We start from the raw sequence: 7,796 nt of genomic DNA on the forward strand, positions 1-7,796 counted from the left end.
AAAGGAACAAGATCCAGAATGTTCTTCCAGCAGGGTTTTTACAACCCTTACCTATTCCTGACCAAATATGGACTGACCTTTCAATGGATTTTGTTGAAGGTTTGCCCATCTCGAAAGGGTATTCTGTCATTATGGTGGTAGTGGACAGATTATCAAAATATGCTCATTTCATGCCTTTAAAGCATCCCTTTACAGCTACTCAAGTTGCCTCACTGTTCTTCAATAATGTTTTTAAGTTACATGGTTTGCCTAAAACCATTGTTTCTGATCGTGGCTCAACATTTACTAGTTCTTTTTGGAGTGAACTTTTCAAGTTGCAAGGAGTTAATCTGTCTTATTCATCAGCTTATCACCCTCAAACTGATGGCCAGACAGAAGCTGTCAACAAGTGTCTTGAACATTTTTTGAGGTCTTTCTCTGGTGACAAACCCAAGCTATGGGTGGATTGGCTCTCCTTAGCTGAATGGTGGTACAACTCCAGCTTTCATACTTCCACAAAGCTGACTCCATTTGAAGCTGTGTATGGGGTCCCTCCAACTAAACTGCAGGCTTATATTCCTGGTTTGACTTCTAATCAGGCAGTGGACCAGCTCTTACAAACTCGAGAACAGATTCTCTTTACCCTCAAATCCAATTTGTCCTTGGCTCAAGATAGAATGAAGTTTTATTATGACAAACACAGAACTGACAGGTAATTTTCTGTGGGGGATTGGGTTTATCTTAAACTCCAACCCCATAGACAGCAATCTGTGGCACTTAGAAGAAACCTTAAACTTTCACCTCGATATTTTGGCCCATTTCAGATCACTCATCGAATTGGCAAAGTGGCATATCGTTTATGTTTACCTTCAGATTCACTCATACACCCAGTTTTTCATGTTTCTGTTTTGAAGAAAAAGATTGGGGACCAATTTACACCTATCTCTACCTTACCTCCTGTGGACTTACAAGGAGAGTTAAGGCCTCAGCCTGAGAAGATTTTCGAGAGGAGAAGTGTCAAGAAAGATAATAGAGCATTGGTGGAGGTCTTGATTCAATGGGAAGGTACTGGAGTGGAAGATTGCACATGGGAACCTTACTGGCAGCTTCGTCAGCAGTTTCCCCACCTTGTGGGCAAGGTGCTTTAAAGGGGGAGGGTGTGTTATGGACGGAAGAGGTGCTGGAGTGGAAGAATGACAGTTTGGTTATGGGCATTGTGGCAAGGTGCAGACGAAGGAAGGCTGGCCTGAGGTGCATAAGAACAGAAATGGAAGGTCGTTAAGAGCAGTTAGTTGGACATGAGCAATTACACACGGCGTCGTATGATGTATAATTAGTTTCAGTCTTAAATAGAACGTTGCCGTTTAATGTCTTTCTTCTTATTAATTGTAAACGCAGTCGTTTCATTTACAAGAATTGTAATAAGTGTTGTCTAAACACTGTCGTTTTGTTCAACAAATACTATAAATAGAAGAAGTGGAGGGAAAACAGAGGAGGATAATTTCACACAATTACAGACTTCTTCCTTCTTCCTTCATCTTCATTCTTCTTCTCTTCTCTTCTTACATTCTGGAGAGTGACTTCTCGAACAAGTCAAGCGTGGGTCCATTACAATAAGGTTCTTTGGGTCATATGTCATAAGATCTGGTCTCTAAACGAGGGAACCAGATTCGAAAACCCCACCTCCCGTGTAAAAATAATAATAATTTGGTCATCCAACTATGAATTTGACTTTAATGTATTGAGAGATCATTAATATTGTTGTTGCCGACTACTTCATCATGAAGACATATACAAGAAAGAAATATGGAAATAGAGGCTGGTAAGGATAAATTATCCTGTCTTTGTGTATTGTATTTATAGGTATAGATTTACAATGAATAAACTGATTGTACAATCTCCTAAAATATAGGAGATAAGGATAACCATACATATACATAGGATTAAGCCAACTACAACTCTATCCTGATAAGCACCTAACTCGTGGACTCATCCTCTAGTCTGTTGGAAGAAAAAACTGATGTTGAAGGCGGATTTATCTTAACAATACATACATACATGCATGCATACGCATGTACAATATATATATATATATATATATATATATAGTTGTAGCTCTTTAATTTTGAGTAATCTTGTGCCAATTTCACTCATTTCCCAATGAATGACCGGAGTATTAATATTAATAAATATTAAGGAAGACGTTAAGAAATATATGATCTAGCTACTAGACCTTTCATTCTAATTAAGAGATTTGAATTCTAAGGAAAATAATATTTACACTTAAAAGTATGATCTACGTACACTCTCTCTTTATTATTCTCTCGAGTTTATACCTTGAATTCGTGCACTCATTTAAAACAATATCTATAAACGCACTCTTATATATCTTGTTAAGCTAAGTGGTGTGATGTTGTCTATTATTAATCCTTGAATATTTTTCTTACAAAAAATTAAATTCATTAAAAGATTATAAATAATATTACATGAACATAATAAGATAAAGTAAGATCGATCATGACATATTGAGAATATTGTAGTAGAGTCATGTAGTACAATATCACATTTTCCAAATCTAAAATAGCCAAATCTCACCATCCTAAATATCTATATAACTGGCCGGCCGTAAACATTATATCTATATATATATATATATATACACTAGGTGAAAGCAACGTGCAATGCACATTTGCTTAATTTATGTTTAATTTTTTTGTTAAGAATTATTTTTTTTATTAACAAGGACATAATGTTTTATGTTAATTAAATAACGATGTAATGTTTATGTAATTTATAAATAATTACACGTTGCGATATATTATAAAAAAAAAAGCATTAATAGAAGCTTTAACATGATCCTATAAATAAACATCACAAGCAAAATAGATCATTGCATACCAAAATATCTATCTCTACAGCATTTCTAGAATATGCAGGAAAAACAGAAAAAAAAAGGTGGTGCAGCCGGTAAGACCAAATGTGCATTATTTTGAAATTAAACTTGGGAGGGAAAACATTTTTGTACTTTCTCTAAACAAAATTGAAATATTATTTCCAAGTAACAAATAATTAGAACATAAATTATTAGTGGAAACATCAAAGGATTCATATTTTGAACTAATGTTTTTGTTGGATTTGTATTAATCTTATCGCAGACAACTTTATTAAAACATTACGCTCAAATATTTGCTAGAAGAAAATAAATTTTTTTTGTTAAAAACAAATTTTTTATTAATAAGGACGTAATGTTTTTGGTTAATATGATAACGATGAAATGTTCATGTAATTTATAAATAATTACACGCTTTGATATATTATAAAAGAAGAGTATTAACAGAAGCTATAATATGGTCCTATAATTGGTAGATGTTCCTACAAAAAAAATTTTGAATAGCTTTTTAATTATTTATCCACAACGCTTTTTAATTTATTATTTATATATTAAATGGGGGTGAGGGCATGATTGGGCATTTCTAAGGCCTTGTTTGTATTCAGAACTCACATCAATTCATCTCATCTTATTATTACAATTTTTTCAAATTCATATACAAAATATAATAAACAATTTAATTTTTTCAAATCCTAAAACAATAATAATATTAAAAATAATATTCTAGTAATATTTTATTTAACTCATCTAAAACCATCTCAATTCGATTATTTTTTAATGTAAACTGGACTAATTGTATATACATAAATTAAACAGTATTTTTACATATATATGTAATGAAAGTGGCTGACATGATATGACATAATACGCTTATAAAAATAATCATTAATTAGCAATCACAAGAAGGAGTCCACATGATGATCTTTTAGTAAATTACCCAATTACTCTAATTACTCCTGATCATGATCATATGTTGTCTTTCTATAGTAAATTTGCAATAAATTTATAAGCTTGCATCGATCCATTCTTTGAAAGTTGTAGACTCCTTATATTAATATATTGTTCCGTATCTAACTATTTAAGTTATCGACTTGGCCTAGCTATATTGTGATAAATTATTTAGAGATAGATCATGGGCTTCTCATCTTAAAGAAGTGCTAGATCTGTTTAATTATCATTTTTTTAAAATATTATCATTTTATTACTCTTTCATATAATCTCAGATAATTAGAAAATTATTATTTTTTTTTTACTTAATTGTCAATCGTTTGGTGTCACATACATTATATCTCGAACGTACACTTTCACCTATAGCTGATTCGAAACACACACACATATTTTCATGGTTGCATAATCCATGGTGGCTGGGGGCCTGATTCATGATCATCACGATCTTGGGGATAATCAGATGCCGTACGTCAAGTTTATCTTCTTCTAATTTTTTTTTTCTTTTTGGTTGTTTTGGGGGACATGCATGTGTCTAAAGTTAATCACAACATTTATGACAAAATAAAAAGTCCCCAAAATTGACTATTTATGAATAGGAAATAGAATATTTACATAAGAAATAATTAATAGTAAATTAACATATTTTTTATAAAAAATTTGTTTCTTAATTGATTGGCTCCACAAAATTTTAGATTTAATAATAGAGTTAATAATATTGTAATAAAAAGATACATGCACTATATATTTATATAATATGAACCATATTTTTATTGTTAAAAAACACATGTACTGTTTTTGCTTTTCGATTTTCGATCCTCACAATAATTAATAATTTCATCGTTCTGCCTCTATTCCTACCTTTTACCATTCTATATATATTCCCAATATATATCTTAAAAGCTGTTGAAAGATAGGCTATTTGTAAATTATTATAATGCTTTCCTATTATAATGAATACGAAAAGAGAAATCTACATAAATCTGTTTTCCAATTATAACATATTTTCAAATTGGAAATTGAATCCATGATTTATTAATATAATAAAGCTGATTTATTAGCATATTTAAAGATATTAATTGTGGAATAGAAACCAACATAAATCATAAAAATAGCCACAAACAGAATGTAAAGGAAAATACAATTGTATCCATGTGTTCTGTAATTATTACAAATGGAGGGAAAGTTAATGAAAACCAGCATATTCCGTTAAAACAAGAAATTTCTGTTAAAACAAGAAAATTCTGTTTCATAGGCTCTTTATATATATAGAGAGATATAAAGCCAATTTAAATTTAATTAGTGTACGGTTTAAACAATAACATGCATGAGATCGACATCATCGAATGGTAATTTGGAATAATGCGAGAAGAAATCCAGAAAACAATGTAGAATGGTTTAAACGGAGATTGAAAATTAATATTGAACAATCACTACAAGAAATTAAGCTTTTGCAGCAATTTTAGAATCGCCGCAAAAAATCACTTTTTGTACCTTTTGAGGCGATATATGTTGTTGCATAAAATATTGTATCTGTAGCGGCTTTTTATTTTCAGCGTTTTAAATTAACTGCAATAGATACTCTTCCCAGCGAATAGTGCCATTGTAAAAGTCATTTTCTTATTAGCGGCGAATCAGTAATGCCGGAAAAATTAATAAAATTAAATCCCGCGCATTTTCCCCTCATTCCTCTAATTCCCTCCAGCCGTCTCCTCCTCCCCTCCCGTCTGTTTCCAATCCCTCTTCTCCCCCGATCCCCACACTTCATGCCTCCACCCAGCAGCCACTGCACGCCGCCATCGACCCACCTGTTAGGGACCCCGGTCTTGTCCCTAACACTAAGGTCCACGGGCTCGTCTTGGTGATGATGGTGACTGAGTGTTCTTGCCAACTTGCTTGGCCTTCCACAAAAGGATGGTGTTTGAGTGATGGGATGATGATGTATTTGGGTAGGCTAAGGCAAATCAATGTGGGTGGCTAGACTTGTTCTTGAGTGAAGTGCAAAGATGATGGAGGCTAGGGTTGAATGGATGAGATGAGGTTAGGGTTCGGGTTGGAGGCAACTAGGGATGTCATGGGCTATGGTAGAATTAGGGTTGGTGTGTTCTTGGAAGATTGGTTTAGGATTATGGGTGTTTGATGCAATGGAAATGGCTTAAGGGTTGCCCTTGATGTTTGGGCCACTTGGATGGTGATTAGGGTAGGAATGATGAAGTGTAGGTAGGGTTTTGTGAGGTGGCTAGGGTGGATTTCAAGATTTGGCAAAGTTGGCTTAAGGTTGGAGTTTAGGATGATGCTAGGGTTTAGGAAGGAGGTGGAAGAGTGATGCTAGGATTCGGTTGGCTACGGTTACCGAAATGGTAAGGTGGGATTAGGGTTTTGGATGTTGGGTGGCTAAGATGAAGGGATTGGGATGACTTGGTCTTTGGAAGGTTGGCTAGATTTTGGATGATTTGGAAATGGATATGGAAGTTTGAAAGATAAAGGGAATCTTTGAGGGAAGAAGGGAATTCAAATTTGGCTCGGATTGGTAGATAGAGATGATTGAGGGAAGATTCCTAAGTGGTAGGAATCTTCGAGGGAATTGGAAATTCGAATTTGAATTGAGATGGTAAGTCAATAGTTGATTAGAGGGATTTTAGGAAGAGTGATTTAAGGAATTGAAAAGGATTTGTAATTCTTTAAATTAAGGGATTTGAATTGGAATTTGAACTTGAATTTAATTTAGAGGAAGTCGAGACTCATAAAAGGAATGAATTTCCTTATAAGGCTTGAGGTGGGCGGCTAGGGTTTATGGTGGATGACTTTAGGATGGCCGAATATGGTAAGTGGATGGTGTGGCTAGGGTTTTATGACTATGATAGATAAATGGCAATTATGGGAATGTGAACTAATATGGAAAGTAGGGCAACACTAGGGTTGGCCGAATAGTGTATGTGGGAGTGGAGGCTATGTGTATTTCGGCTAGGGCAAGGTGTATGGAGGGAACAATTTATAGAAAGTTGACAAACTTATGAAAAGGATGACAAACACTATGGTGGTCGAGTATGTGGTATGGAATGGATCAAATGAGCAATGGAATGGATGTACACTAAGAACAAATGAAGAATACGATGAACAAGTGATAAATAATCAAGAACAAAGTGAACAAAAGATAACCAATTCAACTATGATTCATGAATTGCGCATAGATGAATAAACCTTTTTATTGATGAATTTGAAAATAACAAAGAGAACAACAACTTGGATTCACGAATTGCACCAAGTTGCAAGAACAAGATAGATTGAACCACACCTATTCACGAATTGCAAGGTGTGATCCTCTCTTAGGGGATTCACGTATTGCACCCCAAAGAGCCCAAGTGCTTTAGTACCGAATGGTGATCTCAAGAACAAAATAGTCTACCCACAAGGAAATTTGTCAAAAGATCTAAATGTAAAGCCTAAGGGTCCTATTTATAAGGATTACAACTTGGAAACCCCCAATAGGTCCCTTGGAAAATAAATAATTAAATAAAAATAAATAATAAAAAAGAACATAGTTGGCATGGGCCAAGTTGACCCATGCCATGCATGAGCCCATGGGTGGGCTAGGCTGGCCCATGGCATGGGCCATGGGCATGGCTGGAATGGCTAGCATGGTTATTGGCATATGGCTGACATGACCCTAGGTTGGTCTGGGCGCTAGCATGGAGGGCATGGCCATGGGCCACAGAACATGGGGTCCTACCACCACCCTCACCCTCACCGTCCACTTCCACCGTCGCTGGCCAACCCAGCCAAGCCCCTCCCTCGTAGTTTCTCTCTTCCGCAGTTCTCTCTCGCTCTTCATTATCGAAGTCCTTTCTCCCTTGGGTTCCTAGTGCCGCCACGTCCTTAGCCGCCACACCACCTCCATATACCGTCGTAGCTAACCCCCAATGGTCCCCAACCCCTCCACCGAAGCTTTCCCTCTCTCTCACCATTGATATGCTCTCCTCCT

This window comes from Juglans regia, chromosome 3 (assembly GCF_001411555.2).
Source record: "Juglans regia cultivar Chandler chromosome 3, Walnut 2.0, whole genome shotgun sequence".
NCBI lineage: Eukaryota > Viridiplantae > Streptophyta > Magnoliopsida > Fagales > Juglandaceae > Juglans > Juglans regia.